This window comes from Haematobia irritans, chromosome 2 (assembly GCF_050003625.1).
Source record: "Haematobia irritans isolate KBUSLIRL chromosome 2, ASM5000362v1, whole genome shotgun sequence".
Classification (NCBI taxonomy): domain Eukaryota; kingdom Metazoa; phylum Arthropoda; class Insecta; order Diptera; family Muscidae; genus Haematobia; species Haematobia irritans.
Genome location: NC_134398.1, coordinates 42,332,149 through 42,355,767, shown reverse-complemented (window position 1 = coordinate 42,355,767; position 23,619 = coordinate 42,332,149). Strand labels below are relative to the sequence as shown.

The 23,619-nt window shown below is 29.4% G+C and overlaps 1 protein-coding gene and 2 long non-coding RNA genes across 3 annotated transcripts in view; 2 read left to right on the top strand and 1 right to left on the bottom strand.

Moving 5' to 3' along the window:
- Positions 1-1,618: 1,618 nt before the first annotated feature.
- Positions 1,619-2,080, top strand: LOC142224068 (uncharacterized). The gene is made up of 2 exons (XR_012719018.1): positions 1,619-1,778; positions 1,846-2,080. It is a non-coding gene; the product is annotated as an uncharacterized LOC142224068 (long non-coding RNA).
- Positions 2,081-9,697: 7,617 nt separating this feature from the next.
- Positions 9,698-23,619, top strand: part of vas (ATP-dependent RNA helicase vasa) — a 68,603-nt gene continuing 54,681 nt past the window's right edge. Inside the window, exon 1 of the mRNA XM_075293873.1 lies at positions 9,698-9,932. The gene's annotated coding sequence lies outside the window, so the exon portion shown is untranslated. The remainder of the gene's footprint in view (positions 9,933-23,619) is intronic.
- Positions 19,122-22,418, bottom strand: LOC142224066 (uncharacterized). The gene is made up of 3 exons (XR_012719016.1): positions 21,718-22,418; positions 21,406-21,662; positions 19,122-21,326 (listed from the first exon to the last, which is right to left on the bottom strand). It is a non-coding gene; the product is annotated as an uncharacterized LOC142224066 (long non-coding RNA).

Genomic DNA, 23,619 nt, shown 5'->3' with positions numbered 1-23,619 from the left:
CACACGTTTTCCCTTGACCAAATTTTGACCGTATCACCCTTTACGTTCGCACTAGACACGAAATCCTCGTAAACAAAGATTTTGGCCGAAATCCTCCTGGACCTCAGTAGATTTGCAATAGGCAAATATGAGCTGGCTGGTAGAGGATTTCAACAAAATCTCTTTCAAAATCCCATATACTGCCTTGTACAACTGTGGTTTTAGTACTAAAAATGCGCTTTTTGCAACCCTGCCCCAATTTTCCTTGTAGATGAATGTGTGTGTGCATGGGCACTTACGGGTTTGTGTTTGTATTGATATATTTACAAACAGCTGTTAAATCCTCAAATCTACGAAATCTCCTTATTTTGCCAGTTCGAAAACTTTAGATTTGTAAAGAGATTTTGGTTCTCAATAGGTTGATTTCGTGTCTAGTGTGAACGTAGTATTATTATGAAGCGTTTATACTATGTTCCAAGGAACAACAATCAATAATCGAGCCTTTTCTTATATATAATCTAGGATTGAATAAGGTATTCCATTGAAATTCCCCCTTTTGATCTGCCATCTAACGGTAAGTAGTGTATGTCATTTATCAAAAACGTTGGAGTTATAAAGCATATGTATATAAACTTGTCCCTAATAGATGGCGCCAACGTATACCTAAAACGTGTAAAGAAAAAATTTTTCCAGTAAATTATGTAACGAATGGAAAGAAGCCATGGAAATGAGATGCTGTCTCATGAACACAAGAACACAATGGACAATGATGGATCTTCCTCGTGGGTGTAAGCCTATAAATTGAAAGTGGGTTTTTGCAACAAAGAAGAATAAGAACGGACAGGTGGAGCGCTATAAAGCAAGGCAGGTCGCCAAAGGTTGTAGCCAGAGATTCGGCATAGATTACAACGAAACATTTTCACTTGTAGCAAGATATTCTACTATTCGTTTGTTACTTGCATTAGCTGTAGAACACAAAATGCACTTGCATCAGCTAGACGTCACAGCATATTTAAATGGGCAATTGAATGAAGAAATCTATATGCGCCAACCAGAAGGATTTGTCGATGAGAAGAACAAAAATAAAGTCTTGCGTTTAAACAAATCCATTTATGGCATTAAACAAGCGGGTCGGGAATGGAACTCAACGTTAAATGATTTTCTGGATTTCAAACATGTGACAATGAGCCTTGTTTATACAAGAGAAATCGAAATGGTTATTTAATGTTAATAGCTGTCTAAGTGGATGACTTAATTATTGGATGTGAAAGTGAAAAAGAAATTTTGGGTATTGAAGGAGGAAATTGCAAAGACATTTGAAGTAACCGATAAGGGATTATTAGAGCATTTCCTGGGATTGGAAGTATTTAGGGATGAAAAATCGGTGATATTAAAATAAGTCAAGTTACCCTTATAAATGAAATTTTGAACGAATACGGTATGGAAAACTGTAAGCCAGCTGCAACTCCTGGTTTCCAAGCTAAATGTGAAAACAACTGCAGAAAAACAGACCCACCGAATACCAATCATTGATCGGCCCTGCCAGCATTTCAAAGTTCCATTTCATCCTCATCGCTACCACAGACTCGTAAATGTCACCACAACCATCGCGAACTGTGATGGGGGAAGCATATCAAAAGGTACAAAATGCACATGAAAGTATTTTGCCATCACTACTGTTAGAAGAGCCATTTTATTTTTTGTGAAACGCCAAGCGCAACCAGCTTGTTATATTTTATTTAAATAAAAACGAAAATAAAGTTCTGAAAACATAGATATTACGCTTAAAATTGTGAAAGGTATATGGTGAACAATTTTCGACTTTCCAAATAGAATAAAGTGATCGTTTTTCAAATATTTTTCCAGGCACGCTGTCTCCATCGAAAATAAACAAACTGGCTGATAGACGCTGCAATATGTAACTTGCTACTTAAAACTCAACATCATTCTTTTATTAATGCAAAAAATTATGTTAAATGTGATGAGATAAACCGAAAAATGATATATTTATAAGAAATTATAAATGTTTAATCAAATCAATAAACATCTACACAATCGTGTTTTACTTGACCACAATGATTCTTCTACAATTACCTTAAAATGCACTTTTTCTGATAGTTTGTAGGGGTTCTTATTGGCGTCCTTCGAAATTGATCTAAATAGGCACCTAATAATTGCACTGATGAGAAACTTTTTCGTAGTAACTTGGCGTGGTACAACTTCTCAATAGTGACGGCGCTTTTCCGACGAGTTTTTGATGTCGTATATGATTGTTTTCGACGTAGTGGGGATTCTCAGAAGCGCCCCCAAATTCAAAAAATGTTGGCAGGGTAGCCCTGACAACGCGCCCTGATATACTCCATTTAGTTACCAAACTTTCTCAAAGAAACAAAGACCCACACGTGGAACATTTAACAGCAGCAAAACAAATTTTGAGATATTTAAAAGGAACTAACAATATGAAATTCCATTTTAGTTGTGGAAAACTCATTGGTTATGCCGATGCTGATAGGGGAGTATGCACTACAGATAGAAAGAAATTTTCAGGATCAGTATTTCTTATTGGTAATTGTGTTATTTCCTGGGAATCCAAGAAACAATATATGGTTATACTAACAATCAGATCAAAGAAATAACTGACAAATAGTACAAGTCCAACAATCTATCTGTTATCCTGCTCGAATTCCAACCAACCATTTCTCTGGGTGTAGGCAAGTCTATGAGAATACCAAATAAATATGTGCGACATCTGCCGGACGAATTACGAGAAACTTATAGATTGTTCTAGATGGTTGTATACAAGACTAGATAATGGTTGTAATATATTCTACAACCATCTTGCTAGAATATTCCAAATCGTCAGTCTTGGCTTTATAAATAGCTGGCAGAGGGAGCTAGGAAGTCAGTCTTAAACAAAAAGTCAAACTGGGCACATCTTAGTGCAAATAAGTGAAACCTATCAGTTAAGCAAATAAATTGTAGATTGTCGTTATTTGAAAAGAACTGTGTTTTAATTATCGGGTTATTAAACACGCCTCAATATAAAAAGATAACAATATTAATGTTTAGTCATAAACAAATCAATCGTGCAGTATATTTCACAGTGTCTATTCGAAGTGTAGTTTAAAAGATTTTAAGTCTAGACAGTCATCCTTCGTCAAAATGACGACGCGTAATTTCATTTTCGATCTAGAATGCGACTATTTTGACGATTGGTAAATGATAAATTTAACTTATACTAATTCAACCATATTATGAATTTTTGTTTATGCTAATTAAAAACAAATTGAATAAGACACTTAACTCAATTTTGGTTCTCATTTTTGCTCATGATGCAAATTATAGCGTCTTAAAATAGGCCCTAGTCAAAATGACGTATGATGACGTTAGTGTACAAAAAATAAGGATGACTTTCCAGGATTAAATTAGTTTATGTAAGTTGGTACTGGATGCCGTTCGCGTGCATTTTCGCTTATTTTTAGCAAAGAGAGTAAAATCAATGTTTACTCTCTTGCAAGTTTTTACTGGGAAAGTATGCAAACAGACCTATTGCCATAGACATTATAATACATAGAAGATCCACTATTCTCTTTAAAAAAAAATGTGTCAGTTCCAAAAATTAATTTTCTGACTTTTCGTTTTGATTTTTTTGTAAAGAGTCAGTCCCAAACATTAATTTTCGCGCATTTGCTTTTTTGTTGTTCGTAAAGAGCAATGCTGCTCAAAAGTAAATTTCGTATTTTCGCGGTTTTGGTCACAATTTTTTGTTCAAATGTGAACTTTTAATATATTAATTTATTTATAAATCCTCTTTTGCATCATAAACGTTCTAATTTTGTGTAAAATTGGCAAACTACAAAAAGGAAAACGAAAGAGATTAGCTCCGTTCGAGAACCCGATAATTTTTGATAATTATAACAAATTTTTACTGGAAGTCGTTCGTTTACACCAAAACGTCAGCAAAAGGAGACTACACCTGACAGTTATGATGTAGAGAAATTGCACGTTTTTGATAGAGATTTTTTCCCAGTAAAATCTTGCAAACCATAGCATACGTTGCCAGCTGGTTATTGATAACAAACAAAGTACCAATACAATGTACATGTTCGGCAACTACGATTGGAAGTTAAATATACAAGATTCGTTTTTTTGTTTTCAATGTTTTAGCAGTTAAATAGTTACTGGATACCGTTTGTGTACTTTTCAGCAATTTTAAGCAAAGAGTATAAAATACACTCTTACTCTCTTGCTAGTTTTTAATGGATATTTTTTACTGAACGCGAACAGACCTATTGTAAGCTTGCTCTTATTTTTCTCGTTTATTCCTAATCTTCGGAAGTTTGACACCCATGGCTCATCTATGTATTATAATGTCTCTGCCTATTGCTAACATGAAAGCAGCGCCATCTACTTAGGATATATTTTTATTTACTACAGGGATGTTTTCTTTTAAGGCCGGTATGCACCTCTAGCGAAATTTTCGGTAGCAAAAATTTATTTAAAGGGCACCTTATACGGTCGGATAAACCCTGCGACACAACACGTTGCGGCGACAAATCCGATTGTGTAAGGTCGTGTTCGGCTGTCGCGGGGACGTGTTGGCATAAAATCAAAACAACTTTGATTTTTTCTGGTTGGGTGGTACAAATCATTGAGTGTAAGGGGATGTTCGACAAACATTATCAAAGACAAATTTATTTTTACATTAAAAACAGGCATTTCTGCAATGAAATTAATGATGGATCGCCAATTCTGGTTGAAAATTAAAGAAATACATAAATCTAAACCAGTATTGTGGCAAAAACGTGGAAAAATTCCACTTCCAATCAATGGGAAACCAGGCGACAAGTATTTTAAATTCATCAAGTAATTTGTAATATATTAAATGTGGATTACTTCAGGAATCATTGTTTTGACACATATACCAGGATTTTTTATTATTTTCTTCCATTTTTTTAGTAAAAAATGGTTTCACCCATAAATCTTCGTACAACTTCATTGTTTGTTTATGCTTCTTCTTATTTTTTCGTGTTGTCATCACATTTGTTCGTGCAGTGTAAGGGCAAAACTTGAACGAACACACACAAATAGACGAACCTCTGTCGGAGGGTTTATCCGACCGTCTAAGGTCCGCTTAAGTCTACAACAAAAAAACAGGGCTGTGTACAAAATTTTAAACCAGCTAATCGCTTTTAAAAATTGTTAATATCCCTGCCAGCATTTCAAAGTTCCATTTCATCCTCATCGCTACCACAGACTCGTATGTGACACTGCAACAATCGCCAACTGTGATAGTATTTTGCCATCACTATTCGCATGAAAGTAGTTTGCCATCACTATTGTTACAAGAGCCATTTTATATTTTGTGAAACACCAAGCACAACTAGCTTCTTATAATTTCTTTAAATAAAAACGATAATGAAGTGCTGAAAACATAGTTATTTCGCTTGAAATTGTGAAAGGTATATTGGTGAACAATTTTTGACTTTCCAATAGGAATAAAGTGATAGTTTTTCAAATATTTTTCCAGACAGGCTGCCTCCATTGGGAATAAAAGCACTGGCTGATAGACGCTACAACATGTAACTTGCAACTTGAAACTCAACTTCAATCTTTTATTAATGCATAAAAATATGTTAAATGTGATGTGATGGTGGTATAAATGTTATATTTATGAGAATTTATAAATGTTTAATAAAATTAATAACCATCTAATCATTCGTGTTTTACTTGACCACAATGATTCTTTTACAACTATCTAAAAATGCACTTTCTCTGATTGTTTGAAGGGGCTCTTATTGGCGTCTTTCTAAATGTATCCAGATGGGCACCTAATAATTGCACTCATGCGATACTTTTTTGTAGTAACTTGGCGTGGTACAACTTCTCAATAGTGACGGCGCTTTTCCGAGGAGTTTTGGATATCGTATACGACTGTTTTCGACGTAGTGCGGATTCTCAAAAGCGCCCCCAAATTCAAAAAATGTTGGCAGGGATATGTTCCAAATATTCCTCAAATAAATTGTTTATTATTTACAGACATTTTAAAACTTTTACGCACACAATGATTGTAATAAATTAAATGTTTGCTGCCAAAATATGCTTTTGACAACCCTGTTATTTTCATTAGAGGTGCGTACCAGCTTACGAAATTGAACGCTACCGAAAATTTCGTTAGCATAAATAGAAATGCATTTCTTATGGGAATGAAATTTTTGCCTAGATGTGCATACCGGCCTTTAGCACTGGATATGCTAAGCCGTGAATGACTAAAAGATAACAGAGTACTCGAGTACGTGTCCTGGAGACATCTCCAAAAATATGCAACACTGTCATCAGTTGTTTAAAAACAATCACAGAAAAGAAGTGAAATCTTGCATTTTTAATGTATGAAATGCTCCAATTAGTAATAAATATTTACTGCTGCGATAATTTATGACACTGTACCACGTTGAATTTCATGTTATTCGACCAATTAGTCACAATAAATTGGTATTGTGAATCGATGAAGCGTCCCTTTATCTATCTGGCAACATCGGCGCGACTTGCACTGATGAGATGTTCTGGATAGAACACCAGTGCAACGATGTTCTGGATAGCTCATACAAATGTTGCATTCAGTGCAAAAAGAAAACAGCCCTTATATCCTCAATCTTTGCAATTGTAGTCTTATGCCCAACAAAGCCACCACCTAGTGACCAATAGAATCACTATGAATCACACAACAAATATACTGGAGGAAAGTTTACATTCAACACAATTTCAAGCATTTTACAAAGCATTGGGTTTTGTTTGTACAGGTGTGTTTTCGAGTTGAAAATCACTTTATTTTCGCGATTACTTTTCCTGAAATAATCAAAATTGTGAATGAAAAAAAACAAACATATTCCCACAATGTCTTGCCGAAATTTAAAGGAAACTGCGCATCAATTCAGTTAATTTATCTGCTTTATATTGAACTGCTTTAATAAAGTAATCGCAAAAATTTCAACTCGAAAAGCGAACATAGTACTTACTTTTCGTCGGGGAAAACTATTTCGGCCAACGCTTCTCGACTTGTTTGTGTTTATTCTCTGAACAAGTCATATCCTACCCACAGGCATTATTATTGTGTTAATGAACGTTTTTCAAGTGCATAAACATAAATTCAACTTGATTTGAAATGGCTCACCTTAAATACAATTTCAAATTGTTTGCGAATTACTTTTTGATATAAGAAAACTTTGAAAAATAATACCCTTAGATACAAAAAACATGCGGTTTTCAATACTTTGTTGTACAACGAAGTTCGTGGTCTTAAAATAATAAACTATACAAAATCCCTAGAAATTAACAGGGTGGCTGATAAGTCCCCGGTCTAACAAAGAAACACACATTTTTTTGTCAAAATTCGTTTTTTATATTCAACATAGTTCCTTTCAAGAGCGATACAACGATTATAACGACCTTCCAATTTTTTGATACCATTTTGGTAGTACTCCTTCGGTTTTGCCTCAAAATAGGCCTCAGTTTCGGCGATCACCTCTTCATTTAGGGATGCCAGACGTGCTCTTTTTTACAAAATGTGCTCTTAAAACAAGACAGGACAAAAGAGCACGCAAAAGTGATCTTTTTTTTTGCATCACAACAAATATTAATCAAGCGCGATTCAATAAATGATAAAAGTAAATGAAAATACGTAAATGTCGCACTAATAGATTTTCCTAGCCGTTATTTTCTAATTAAAAAGTGTTATTTTCTAATTAAATAGTTACTTTATATATCAGAGTCGTAGAAGATGTTGCTTCTTCACTTTGTACTCTGTTCTAAATGTAAACAAACTTCTTCAATAACGTTTTTCACAAAAACACCAAAAAATGACTTAAAAAGTATTGTAAGAAAACTAGGTTGAGTTGAAAGTGGGTTATTTTATGTTTATGGTATGAACCTTTTTGCTATGTTTAAATGAATTATATTTCAATAGATTGGGAAATAAATGTTTTTCTTTTATTTGAAAAAGTGTGCTCTATTCTTTTCGTATGTGCTCTTTTTATAAGCTGAATGTGCTCTTTTTGCCTCTTCAAAATCTGGCATCCCTATCTTCATTGCAGCCAAATTTTTTCCCTGCGAGCATCCTTTTGAGGTCTCAGAACAAGAAAAAGTCGCTGGCGGCCAGCTCTGGAGAATACGGTGGGTGGGGAAGCAATTCGAAGCCCAATTCATGAATTTTTGCCATCGTTCTCAATGATTTCCCTGCCAACATTTTTTGAATTTGGGGGCGCTTCTGAGAATCCCCACTACGTCGAAAACAATCATATACGACATCAAAAACTCGTCGGAAAAGCGCCGTCACTATTGAGAAGTTGTACCACGCCAAGTTACTACGAAAAAGTTTCTCATCAGTGCAATTATTAGGTGCCTATTTAGATCAATTTCGAAGGACGCCAATAAGAACCCCTGCAAACTATCAGAAAAAGTGAATTTTAAGGTAATTGTAGAAGAATCATTGTGGTCAAGTAAAACACGATTGTGTAGATGTTTATTGATTTGATTAAACATTTATAATTTCTTATAAATATAACATTTTTCGGTTTATCTCATCATATTTAACATAATTTTTTGCATTAATAAAAGAATGATGTTGAGTTTTAAGTAGCAAGTTACATATTGCAGCGTCTATCAGCCAGTTTGTTTATTTTCGATGGAGACAGCGTGCCTGGAAAAATATTTGAAAAACGATCACTTTATTCTATTTGGAAAGTCGAAAATTGTTCACCATATACCTTTCACAAATTTAAGCGTAATATCTATGTTTTCAGAACTTTATTTTCGTTTTTATTTAAATAAAATATAACAAACTGGTTGCGCTTGGTGTTTCACAAAAAATAAAATGGCTCTTCTAACAGTAGTGATGGCAAAATACTTTCATGTACATTTTGTACTTTTTGATATGCTTCCCCCATCACAGTTCGCGATGGTTGTGGTGACATTTACGAGTCTGTGGTAGCGATGAGGATGAAATGGAACTTTGAAATGCTGGCAGGGTAATAAATATTTACTGCTGCGATTATTTATGACACTTTACCACTTTGAATTTCATGTTTTTCGATAAATTAGTCACAATAAAGTGCTATTGTGAATCGATGAAGCGTCACTTTATCAAAACACAATCTGGCAAGATCGGCGCGACTTGCACTGATGAGATGTTCTGGATAGAACACCAGTGCATCGATGTTCTGGATAGCCCATACAAATGTTGTATCCAGTGCAAAAAGAAAACAGCCCTATTGTTAATTTTTAATTTTTATCTCACATCGAAAGCTGTTTCAGAAATTATTGAGTAGCATGCATTTCAATTTGAGGATTACAGTTAAGACATTATTGTCAATGTTTTGAAATTTAATGTTGAGGGTAATGTATGTTTTTTGTTCAGAACGCGATTTTTTCAACAATTTCTCAATATTTTGAAAAAAAAAATTAAAATTTTTTGAATTTTAGCATATTTCAAACGTTTGCGTTTATTGGGATAACATTTGGTTTGTAAACATACATAAGACAGGTCGAAGTGTTAAATATGAAACAAAATTTTAATTTTTTTAATTTGAAAATAGACAATCGTTATTACCTATTATAAATTTGCCTGGCAACATCTATGCATCACTTTCTTAGCAAAATTGCAACTCTGTCTTTTGAGCATTTCATTTTTGAAACGAGCCACCAGAAAGAACTTTAATTCCTCATTCATCGTTTATCTGCCGTGAAAGGACAAGCATCGCTCCATTAAGCCATTGGTAGAAAATTGAGAAATTTTCACAAAGTTTTCTTTCATAAATAGTGAATCAAGTACCATCAATTAAAATTACTACCAAAGTGTGGTGTACTATAAAATAGCTGTTCAACTACCAATTCAAAAGAAGAGAAGGACGTTTTTCTTTGCAAATTTTAGCGAAAGGTGTTGCTGTACAAATCAACAGGTAAATTGGCAAAGGCAAATAAAATTGGTGAGAATTTAGTGAAATATTTTAACAAAGTTTTTGAAGTTATTTCAAGATATTTCAATTGAAAATATCTAAAGTGCTATCTAATGTTTTTACTCAAAATACTCGATCGACTTAAAGGCCGTTATTTTCTTCCCCCATTTACAATTTTTCTAGTGTTTTGTTTCCAGTTTGTTCCTCTCAAAATGTGCTTTCTCAGCATTTGAAGAGAGAACAACAACAAAAAAGAACTACAAACTCACGCGTGCCTATGTGTGTGTTACGGTTTCATTGCAAGTTAACGGCACTATTATTTGGTGTTGGTGTTGTATATCGTGAGATTAAGCAAAGCCTGGGACTTTGTGCGAAAAAAAAAGAGTTTCTACACTTGGCAACAAGAATTGAACAAAAATTGTGTTTGGAATTTTCTAAAAACGACTGGTTACATATACAATTTTCCAAAACAAAAAGAAACTCTTCTACAGTTTGAGCCTTTGTCCAATATTGTTAGCCCATTGAAATACCAAACAAAATTACATTTTATAATGTAAATTTCTATGTGATACAATTGGGACCATTGAGTGTCCAACCATGATAAGTGGTTCTGTCCGTCCGTAACATTTCCAGCAAAAAAAAACTAATGAAAAAGTCTTGACGAAACCAAATAAGTTCTTTCAAAAAGTCAAGAATTCATTTGTATTAAATGTGTGAAGTGGTTTTAAATTATACTACGATATTTTGGGGAGTTTATATGGTATAATGATTACCTTCTCCGCTTTAAACAGGCATGATCATGGGATAATGAATCTCAATAAAAAAATTTTCAAAGTTTCTAAATGACCCTCAATATTTCCGTCTTGCTAGACATCTCTGCAATTTGTAATTCGGTCCTATTCTAGTATTCGAAATGCACCCATTGGTGCACAATTGGGAACATTGAGTGTCCAACCACGATAAGTGGTTCTGTCCGTCCGTAACATTTCCAGCAAAAAAACTAATGAAAAAGTCTTGACGAAACCAAATAAGTTCTTTCAAAAAGTCAAGAATTCATTTGTATTAAATGTGTGAAGTGGTTTTAAATTATACTACGATATTTTGGAGAGTTTATATGGTATAATGATTACATTCTCCGCTTTAAACAGGCATGATCATGGGATAATGAAACTCAGTAAAAACATGTTCATAGTTTGTAAATCACCCTCAATATTTCCGTCTTGCTAGACATGTCTGCAATTTGTAATTCGGTCCTATTCTAGTATTCGAAATGCTCCCATTGTCATGAAAGAAATAACCCATATCGGTTAATTTAACTTTATGTTACGTTTTCATGAACATGAAATATTCCAAATGTTTGGCAGACTTTGTTACCTGCCCACATTTGAGCTTGTCACCTTATCAGGGCATTGGACCGAAGGCGTCCCTTTCAGTTGGGAAGATGTCGGATGTAACCCCGAGTATATTTGCTGAACTGTAAATATGGACACTGACGTTGGGCTGAAAAAAATTTTGGTCAGTATTTGGCGAGAATGAATATCCACAACATTTATCGTAGTAAAAAATGAAATAATTTCTGTATTAGGCGCTATTGGTGACAACCACTTTCCCCTTTAGGAGAATTTTCTGCTTCCTCAGAGACTACGAATGGGATTCTAACTATCTATCGCACCTTCACATTTGGTAAGCACGATAGGTAGAATGAATTGTCGGCCGAAACCCCTCTTTTTTCGGGCCAAATTATCCAAAAGTTACTCATAATCCTGCTGTTTGTCAACCGTATTTTGAGATGGCTTACACCGTGGACCAAACGTGAAAAAACCGTAGCCGGAGTTCATTATGCCAGTCCCTAAATATGAATCCTTGATTCTAGGATCGTCAATATTCTCCAAATTTCATAATAGTTCCCCCTAGTAATAATGATGGGTAGAGTAGAGGTGGTTCCTCTTTGGTGCCTACTACCCACACCCACACCTTAAATCTACTTTAGTACAAGTTGTTCGATTGATCCCATTTTTGCCAGCGTATAGACTTTTCGATTCTAAACACAAAATGTAAAGACCACTTTTTGTCGGAAAACCCCATTTTCGGCCCCTAAAGTTTTCATTATAATGTATTTTGGATTTAGTACCCATTGCACATAATCATCCTAAAAATAATATAATATAAAAAAACTTCATAACGATGGGCCCCCGGAGAGGTCCTGGGTCCACGTTAGCCCACTTTGGACTCTGTCTATAGGAGAAAATCTCAAACTCCGGCCAAAGGCCAGCCACCTATAGCCCTTTGGGCTTGCATTAGCCCACTTTGGACTCTTTCAATAGCTGAGAGTCTCAAATTCCGGCCGAAGGGCGGCTACTTGTCCCCTTGGGGTTTGCATTAGCCCACTTTAAACTCTGGCCATAGGAGAAAGTCGTTGATACTTTGAAAACTACACTCTTCCGACTTGCTTAATATTTTCTCTTTAAAAAACAAATTTTTTACTTAGAATTTTCTCTTTAAAATGTCTTCATACTCCCAATTTTTTTAGTTTTTGTTTTTAAAAACTTTTGGTAAAGCAGATTTGTTCCCATAACATCCAAGTAGAGGTGGTAGCTCACTAATACGATTATATGTATACTCTCTCTGGTAGGCCAATGACTCTAATTATGATTAACGGATTGACGGCGTTTAGCCCATATTGGACCCTGTCCATAGAAGAAAGTCTCAAACCCCGGTCGAAGGCAGGCCACGCGCTTCACTTTGGGTTCGTGTCAGTCCACATTGGACTCTGTCTATAAAAGAACGTTTCAAAGCTCGGCTAAAGGCCAGCCCTCGTCCATCACCTTGTTTTCCCATTAGATTATTTTGGACCCTGTCAGCAGAAAGTATCCAACCCCAGACGGTTACCACTCGTGCCAACAATAATCTTCTCACTTTTTAACATAAATCTACAAATTAATTTTTTTTAAGTTTTCCATCATAGTTTTGTGGTAGTTTTTAAAATGTTTTGATTTTTTTTTTTAATTTAATAGACAATTTTGTCAAAATTTTATTTCTATAGAACATTTTGTCAAAATTTTATTTCAATAGAAAATTTTGTCAAAATTTTATTTCAATAGAAAATTTTGTCAAAATTTTATTTCAATAGAAAATTTTATCAAAATGTTATTTCAATAGAAAATTTTGTCAAAATTTTATTTCTATAGAAAATTTTGTCAAAATTTTATTTCTAAAGAAAATTTATAGAAATAAAATTTTGTCAAAATTTTCTATACAAATAAAATTTTGCAAAAATTTTCTATAGAAATAGAACTTTTTGACAAAATTTTCTATAGAAATAAAATTTTGACAAAATTTTCTATAGAAAAAAAATTTGACAATATTTTCTATAGAAAAAAAATTTGACAAAATTTTCTATAGAAAAAACATTTTGACAAAATTTTCTATAGAAAAAAAATGTTGACAAAATTTTCTATAGAAATAAAGTTTTGACAAAATTTTCTATAGAAATAAAATTTTGACAAAATCTCCTATAGAAATAAAATTTTGACAAAATCTTCTATAGAAATAAAATTTTGACAAAATTTTCTTAGAAATGAAATTTTGTCAAAATTTTCTATCGAAATAAAATTTTGACAAAATTTTCTATAGCAATAAAATTTTGACAAAATCTTCTATAGAAATAAAATTTTGACAAAATCTTCTATAGAAATAAAATTTTGACAAAATTTTCTATAGAAATAAAATTTTGTCAAAATTTTCTATCGAAATACAATTTTGACAAAATTTTCTATAGAAATAAAATTTTTACAAAATTTTCTGTAGAAATAATTTTTTTGTCTTTGATTTCAGCTTAAAACCATGCATTGACTAAACTACAAGTGTAGCTTAAGCAACAGAGGAAAATAATGTTTGTAAAATTTACTTGGGGAAAGCCCTATAGACTGCAAAATGGTTGGATGGACGCACGTTTCGGAATTACCACATTCCTCATCAGCATCCTCTACTTGCAGCAAAAATTTTGTCAAAAATTTATTTCTATAATAAATTTTATCAAAGTTCTCTTTCTACAGAAAATTTTTGCAAAATTTTATTTCTATAGAAAATTTGTCAAAATTTTATTTCAATAAAAATTTTGTCAAAATGTTATTCCTATTTCTATCGAAAATTTTGCCAAAATTTTATTTCTATATAAAATTTTGTCAAAATTTTATTTCTATAGAAAATTTTGTCACAATTTTATTTCTACAGAAAATTTTGTCACAATTTTATAGCTATACAAAATTTTGTCAAAATTTTATTTCGATAGAAAATTTTGACAAAATTTTATTTCTATAGAAAATTTTGTCAAAATTTTATTTCTATAGAAGATTTTGTCAAAATTTTATTTCTATAGAAGATTTTGTCAAAATTTTATTACTATAGAAAATTTTGTCAAAATTTTATTTCTATAGAAAATTTTGTCAAAATTTTATTTCTATAGAAAATTTTGTCAAAATTTTATTTCTATAGAAAATTTTGTCAAAATTTTATTTCTATAGAAAATTTTGTCAAAATTTATTTCTATAGAAAATTTTGTCAAAATTTATTTCTATAGAAAATTTTGTCAAAATTTTATTTCTGTTGTTTTTTTGATTTCAGCTTAAAATCATACATTGACTAAACTACAAGTATAGCTTAACCAACAGAGGTAAAGAATGTTTGTAAAATTTATTTGGGGAAAGCCCTGTAGACTGCAAAATGGTTGGATGGACGCACGTCAGCTCATCAGCATCCTCTAATTGCAGCAAACATTTTGTCAAAATTTTCTATAGAAATAAAATTTTGTCAAAATTTTCTATAGAAATAAAATTTTGACAAAATTTTCTATAGAAATAAAATTTTGACAAAATTGTCTATAGAAATAAAATTTTGACAAAATTTTTTATGGAAATAAAATTTTGCAAAATTTTTTTATGGACATACAATTTTGACAAAATTTTCAATGAAATAAAATTTTCACAAAATTTTCTATGGAAGTAAAAGTTTGACAAAATTTTCTATGGAAATAAGATTTTGACAAAAATTTCTATGGAAATAAAATTTTGACAAAATGTTCTATAGAAATAAAATTTTGACATTTTCTATGGAAATAAAATTTTGATAAAATTTTCTATAGAAATAACATTTTGACAAAATTTTCTATAGAGATAAAATTTTGACAAAATTATTTATAGATATAAAATTTTAACACAATTAGTTTCTATAGAAATAAAATTTTGACAAGATTTCCTATAGAAAAAAAAATTGACAAAATTTTCTTTAGAAATAAAATTTTGACACCATTTTCTATAAAAAATATTTAATGGTAGATTATTTTGGGCTCGAGTGACAACCGTGGTTCTTATCGTCAAGATTTGGTGGAATTCCCTTAAAATATTCATAAAAAGATTGCCTTTGTTTTTTCCCATTTTTATTAGATTTTTTCTTTTTCTTTTAAAACTATTTTAAGAAAAATCCTCACTTATATAAATACAATAAGATAAGTATTAAATATTGAATAAGTTTATCATTCATTAATGTTTCGCTTTTGTTTTCTTTTGTTGTTGTTGGGTACATCTTTTTGAGATTTCCATAAGTATGTGTGTTTGTTTTTATCAAATTGTATATTTCTCTGATGGACAATTGGAGAGGAGCCTCTTTTGGGGGGCACTAATGAAGTATTAAATATACTTCAAAACAATGTATTGTTGTGTATATGCATGTAATTTCTTTTTGTTTTTATAGATTTTAATTTTTCTAAATTTATTTTTGAACCTAAAATTATATCCAATAGCAAAAAAAAAAAAAATTAAATAAATGTAGAACTTTCAAAAAACAAAATATCCAAAAAAAACTTGAGAAAATTACAAGGAAGGACAGACATTAATTTTATATATACTTTTTCATTTGAAAATTTATTGTATCTTCTTACTAACATTTTTTTTATAATTTATTGTTAGTACATTTAAAGGACTTTTTAACATGGTTTCATATTTTATTACTCCTATTAAAAATCTTGTTTTTTTTTTTTTTTACGTCGAGGTCAAATGATGAGAATGATGATTGAATGGATACAAAATACATTATCGAATGTTTACTTGGGCAGAGGGTTTAAGAAGAGATTTTTGGTTTTTGTATGGAGGTGTGGGTAGGTAGTTGTGAATTGTAATCCGTCAGTAGTGATCTTATGTAATGACGAACATGGTGATTACTATATATATAATTATTTAAATTCAATGATATAAATCGTTGATTATTATTTTTATACTATAAATATTAATTTTAAACAAAATCATTTATAGTGTTTTTTTGTAATGCACTAAATATTTTTTTTATTCTTGTGGGACGGGCCAAGAGTGTAGAAATTTTGAAATTGTTTGGAAAACCTTTGTATATGTTTATTCATTCTGGAAAGACATGATTAGAGTAGTTATTCATTTTATTTTATTGTTGTTGGGAGTAATGTCATGAATGTGAGTTTACTTTGTCTTAAAAGCAAAATTATAATTGGCCTTGAAGATTTTTAAAATAATTGGCAAATAGATTTATTAATGCAAAATAGATAATCATGAGGTAGGACTAAAAAAAAAAACAAGAATTAAGCAGCTTATGGCGGACTTTAAATGTCCTAAGCCAACGTTACACAAATAAACGTGTGATGTGTATTAATAAACTTAAATTTATTTATAAAAATTTTATAAATTATTCTTGTATGGTTTTGGACAGAGAAAGTGGATATTAGCGACAGAGGAATATATCACAGCCTCTGATGAGAAACAAATCTATGGCTCTCCTACTGATAAGTATTGGAGACATGTCGCATAATGGACAATATTAGAAATTTTGTGATGAGTAAGTTTACTTTTGTCTACTTTGACGTCGCAACTTTCGAATTGTTTTTGTATGAGTAGTGAGAGTATCAATAGCGCCAAATCTTATGGCGCTATTGATGTTTGACGATGCGATTTTCGAGTTTTTTATTAGTTGTCACATGACGAACGGACGATGTCAGGAATTTTGTATTGAGAACACGGTTGCCACAGTTGGTAGAATTCTACCAAAAATTTTAGATTTTTTACTGTTCGCTAGAATTTTGAAAAAATTTTCTATTGTAATAAAATTTTGACAAAATTTTTATCGAAATAAAATTTTGGCAAAATTTTCTATAGAAATAAAACTTTTACAAAATTTTCTATCAAAATAAAATTTTGACAAAATTTTCTATCGAAATAAAATTTTATCAAATTTTCTATACAAATAAAATGTTTTCTATCGAAATAAAATTTTAACAAAATTTTCTATACAAATAAAATGTTGATCAAAATTTTCTATAGAAATAAAATTTTGACAAATTTTTCTATCGAAATAAAATTTTGACAAAATTTTCTATCGAAATAAAATTTTGAAAAAAATTTTCTATAGAAATAAAATTTTGACAAAATTTTCTACCGAAATAAAAATTTGACAACATTTTCTACCGAAATAAAATTTTGACAAAATATTCTACCGAAATAAAATTTTGACAAAATTTTCTATCGAAATAAAATTTTGACAAAATTTTTATCGAAATAAAATTTTGACAAAATTTTCTATCGAAATAGAATTTTGACAAATTTTCTACCGAAATAAGATTTTGAGAAAATTTTCTATAGAAATAAAATTTTGACAAAATGTTCTATAGAAATAAAATTTTGACAAAATTTTCTATAGAAATAAAATTTTGAAAAAATTTTCTATAGAAATAGAATTGTGAAAAAATTTTCTATAGGTAGAAAATTTTGTCAAATTTTTATTTCTGTAGAAAATTTTTTCAAAATAAAATTTTCACAAAATTTTCTACCGAAATAAAATTTTGACAAAATTTTCTATCGAAATAAAATTTTGACAAAATTTTCTATAGAAATAAAAATTTTACCAAAATTTTTTATAGAAATACAATTTTGGCAAAATTTTTTATAGAAATAAAATTTTATCAAATTTTCTATACAAATAAAATGTTTTTCTATCGAAATAAAATTTTGACAAAATTTTCTATCGAAATAAAATTTTGACAAAATTTTCTATCGAAATAAAATTTTATCAAATTTTCTATACAAATAAAATCTTTTCTATCGAAATAGAATTTTGACAAAATTTTCTATCGAAATAAAATTTTAACAAATTTTTATATACAAATAAAATGTTGATCAAAATTTTCTATTGAAATAAATTTAAAAAAAAATTTCTATAGAAATATAATTTTGACAAAATTTTCTACCGAAATAAAATTTTGACAAAATATTCTACCGAAATAAAATTTTGACAAAATTTTCTATCGAAATAAAATTTTGACAAAATTTTTATCGAAATAAAATTTTTGTCGAAATAAAATTTTGACAAAATTTTCTATCGAAATAGAATTTTGACAAAATTTTCTACCGAAATAAGATTTTGAGAAAATTTTCTATAGAAATAAAATTTTGACAAAATTTTCTATAGAAATAAAATTTTGACAAAATTTTCTATAGAAATAAAATTTTGAAAAAATTTTCTATAAAAATAGAATTGTGAAAAAATTTTCTATAGGTAGAAAATTTTGTCAAATTTTTATTTCTGTAGAAAATTTTTTCAAAATAAAATTTTCACAAAATTTTCTACCGAAATAAAATTTTGACAAAATTTTCTATCGAAATAAAATTTAGACAAAATTTTCTATAGAAATAAAATTTTTACCAAAATTTTCTATAGAAATACAATTTTGGCAAAATTTTTTATAGAAATAAAATTTTGACAATATGTTCTATCGAAATAAAATTTTGGCAAAATGTTTAATAGAAATAAAATTTAGAAACATTTTTATCGAAATAAAATTTTGACAAAGTTTTTATCGAAATAAAATTTTGACAAAATTTTTTATCGAAATAAAATTGTTACAAAATTTTGATCGATGTGTAATTTTTACAAAATTTTCTATCGAAATAAAGTTTTGGCAAAATGTTCAATAGAAATAAAATTTTGAAAAATTTTCTATCGAAATAAAATTTTGAAAAAATTTCCTATCGAAATAAAATTTTGACAAAATTTTCGATAGAAATAAACATTTGACAAAATTTTCGATAGAAATAGAACTTTGACAAATATTCAAAAATAAAATTTTGACAAAATTTTCTAATTTCGAGAAAATTTTCTATAGAAATAAAATTTTGACAAAATCGTCTTCTATAGAAATAAAATTTTGACAAAATTTTCTATCGAAATAAAATTTTGACAAATTTTCGGTTTGGGTCATTCTATACTTTCTCTTATTGGTGCAAGCAAAAACTATTTAAAACTTCGACACATTTACAATTCAAGCGATATTTAACACCCAAATAAATTGTCGCTATTAGGAGTGATCATAAAATAATAAATAAAGTTCTAAAATGAAATAAAATATTTCTAAATTGCTGGATTTTGTACGACCTACATAGTTTTTTTTATTAATTCCTAGAAACCTTAAAAGCCCTTTTAGGAATTAATCTAAAAAAATCCAAAATAATAAACTATTTCGAAAAAAAAAAACATTTTTTTCATAATAATTACAAAAAATTGACCAAACATGGTTGATTCCCCATTATGATATCACATATAATGTACTTTTACTTCATGCCAATGAATGTTATGTCCATGGCCTGTGAGAAAATGGACCAGTGTCGACAAAATGTTGAAGCACTCGTAATCATATGAGTTTTAATGCATAATGCACAGACGTATAAATTTATCCGGACGACAGGGTCGTGTCGAACATATCCTATATATTGGCCACATTATAAGTTAAGTCCGAAGGCATAATCGACACTGATGCATGTTTATGGGATCGATAAAACATTTGTCGATTATTTACTCATTGCCGACAATTCGTATCGATTGGACCCACTGTAAGATTCTTTACAAGCACAGACATTCCGTTCGGAAAAACTTTTTGTCTGGAGGTCGCATAATGAATCTAACACTACCAACTACAGCGTTAAGAGAAAATCTCACAAAATCTCAACATTTTCGGCTATAAGTTTTTATTCTTGACATGAAAAAATGTTTATTATTTCGTTTACAACAAGGTTTGTTTACAAAAATATATAAACCATCCAGTTTCTAAACAAAACAAATTTCATCAATTTATCAGTTTGTTTATGTTCATCAAGCGATCCATGGATATTAAAAAAAAAGTAAAGCAAAAGTGGCTTCTACGCAAAGAAAAAAAGCTAAAGCTTAAGTCTGTATTTCTTCAACTACCGGAAGAGATTATCTACAATAGTCTTTTTGTTTATGGATTTAAAACAAGTAACTCTTACATGAGTGTTTGTTTATAAGGCGCAAACCTTATTCTGCAATGGAAAAACTTCTTAAACTACGTTCTTTAGGCTAGAAACGGATGGAAATATCAATTCAAAATAATTTTTGTTTCTGCTTTTGTCACGAAATAATTGATGTCTTTAATTGGAACCGTTTCAATAAATTCTTTTACAAACCTTGACAGACTGACCCCCCTGCATTTTAATTTTTGCCATGACTTCATATAAACACTAGCTTCAGGAAGTTAATCAGATAACCGTTCTCCCGTACTTTTTCGTACAAAAATCTTAGTCTCAGGTTCCCTATAGACCAAAGCAGGAAGCTATGGATCTCACTTTATTAGTCCATATTTGCAAAATAATCAATCAAAAATAATCTACCAAATTTTGAAGAAAATTTTACGAAAAAAGTCTTGTTTTACAAAATTTTATTTCTATAGAAAATTTTTTGACAGAATTTTATTTCTATAGAATTTTTTTGTCAAAATTTTATTTCTATAGAAAAATTTTTGTAAAAATTTTATTTCCCCGTGTAAAAATTCTGGCCAGATATTATTAGATCTCCTGATCTGGCCAGATATTATTAGATCTCCTGCCATATCTGATTAGATATGATAGTATATGTAGGCAGATCTGGACAGATCCGAAAAATGGTAATATCTGATCAGATCTAATTCTAAAGGAATTAGATCTGACCAGATCTCAAATTTGGCCCACATCTAATTATATCTAATTTGATATAATTAGATGTTAATATATCTAATTATATATAATTTTATCTACAAATTTCCAAAATTAGTGAAATTACAGTAATTAATAAAAAAAGATTTATTTTATGTTTTTATAATAAAAAGAGTATTTAATATTATAAGTTGGATCAAACATATGTACATTATATATATGTCTAGGTATAAAAGTCTACGAATTAAAAAAAAAAACAACAACAGCAAAAACAAAATATATATACATAGCCACCAAGGGTTCTGGCATTTAAATTTCCCAAGGCGTTTGTACATTGCTCTCTGCAAACATTTCTTTAAATGAGTCTCGTAATTCCTTTATTTGGCTACTCGGAATGAAAACTCTGAAAAATATAAAATATACAGAAGAATTATCAGTCTAACATATTTAAAGATATATTTGCAAATAATACATATAATTACCAAAATTTGCTTCTCGTACCCAATAATTTAAACCAGCGCTGCATTGAATGGTTTGTGCGAAGCTCCAAATACCATACTATGAAAAATTGCACGGGAATGTATCCGGTTCACAATCCAAATCATCTCCAAATTTGTATTCTTTTTGAAATCGGATAATACTTCCTTCTATCGCAACTTCGGATGGCCTGGTCACAAATCTTTACGTTGCTCCGCTGTCATCTTTTAATCTTTTCCTGGACTACCACAAATTCATCCTCCTAAAACAGAGAAAATATTCAATATATAAAAATAGGAACAAAACAATAAACTTACCTTCTCATACTCCTTTATCTTCCTCGAAAAATGAGATTTTAAATGAAATAAAAATATGAAACTCGCATTATCAAATATTTGATATAATTTTTTTTTTTCAAATTTAATAACAACAGGCGTTGCTAATGGTGATAGTTATGGGGTGACATTTTTGAAAACAAAAAGACAGTTGTGTCTGAAAGTTAAGCATTTTATGAAGACACTTCAAAATGATATTTAAAAGGGTTTCTTGAAACTGTCACAACATATAAAGATTGTTTGGTTATGTTCACCACTTGTTTTGATGTGCGACCAAACATACGTGCTTGTAACCAAGTATATCACGTTAGTATTCTCGTAACAAACACATTATTTTTACACACAAACATATACAAATATTTTTTATCCGTGTTACACAGCTGGTTCATGATTTAATGCGATATATATAATTATATATGGAGCTATATATAGTATATATAATTAGATATGATGTCATATATGAAGATATATAATTAGATCTTACCAGATATGACTGATATAAATAGATATAACAACATATATAATGAGATCTTGAATCAGATCTAATCATATATAGCACTATACATAACATATCTCCGTAGATCTATTTATATCTACAACCATATCTGAGCAGATATAATTATATATACTTTGATATTATTAGACATGATTAGATCTCTCAATTTTTACACGGGTCTATACAAAATTTTTTATCAATATTTTATTTCTATAGAAATTTTTTTGTCAAAATTTTCTATAAATTTTTTGTCAATATTTTATTTCTATAGAAAATTTTTTGTCAAAATTTTATTTCAATAGAAAAGTTGTTATAATTTTATTTCTATAGAAAATTTTGGTAAAAAAAATTGTCAAAATTTTTCTATAGAAAATTTTGTTAAAATTTTATTTCTATAGAAAATTTTGTCCAAATTTTATTTCTATAGAAAATTTTGTCAAAATTTTACTACTATAGAAAATTTTGTTAACATTTTATTTCTATAGAAATTTTTGTTAAAATTTTATTTCTATGGAAAATTTTGTAAAAATTTTATTTCTATCGAAAATTTTTTGTCAAAATTTTACTACTATAGAAAATTTTGTCAAAATTTTATTTCTATAGAAAATTTTTTGACAAAATTTTATTTTATAGAAGATGTCAAAATTTTATGTCTTTAGAAAAGCTTGTCAAAATTTTATTTCTATAGAAAATTTTGTCAAACTTTTATTTCTGTAGAAAATATCAAAATTTTATTTCTGTAAAAGTTTGTCAAAATTTTATGTCTTTAGAAAGTTCGTCAAAATTTTATTTCTATAGAAAATTTTGTCAAAATTTTATTTCTGAAGAAAAGTTTGTCAAAATTTTATTTCTATAGAAAATTTTGTCAAAATTTTATTTCTTTAGAAGAGTTTGTCAAAATTTTATTTCTTTAGAAAAGTTTGTCAAAGTTTTATTTCTTTAGAAAAGTTTGTCAAAATTTTATTTCTGTAGAAAAGTTTGTCAAAATGTTATTTCTTTAGAAAAGTTTGTCAAGAATTTTATTTCTATAGAAAAGTTTGTCAAGAAGTTTATTTCTATGGAAAAGTTTGTCAAGAATTTTATTTCTATAGAAAAGTTTGTCAAGAATTTTATTTCTATAGAAAAGTTTGTCAAGAAGTTTATTTCTATGGAAAATTTTGTCAAAATTTTATTTCTATGGAAAATTTTGTCAAATTTGTATTTCTATAGGAAATTTTGTCAAAATTTTATTGCAAAATCTACCAAACCATCAAAAATCCTACCAATCTACCGAACATGAAAAAATCTACCATTTTTGGTAGAGTTCTACCAACCGTGGTTGGTAATTTTATTTCTTTAGAACATTTTTTGTCAAAATTTTATTTCTATAGAAAATTTTTTGGTAAAAT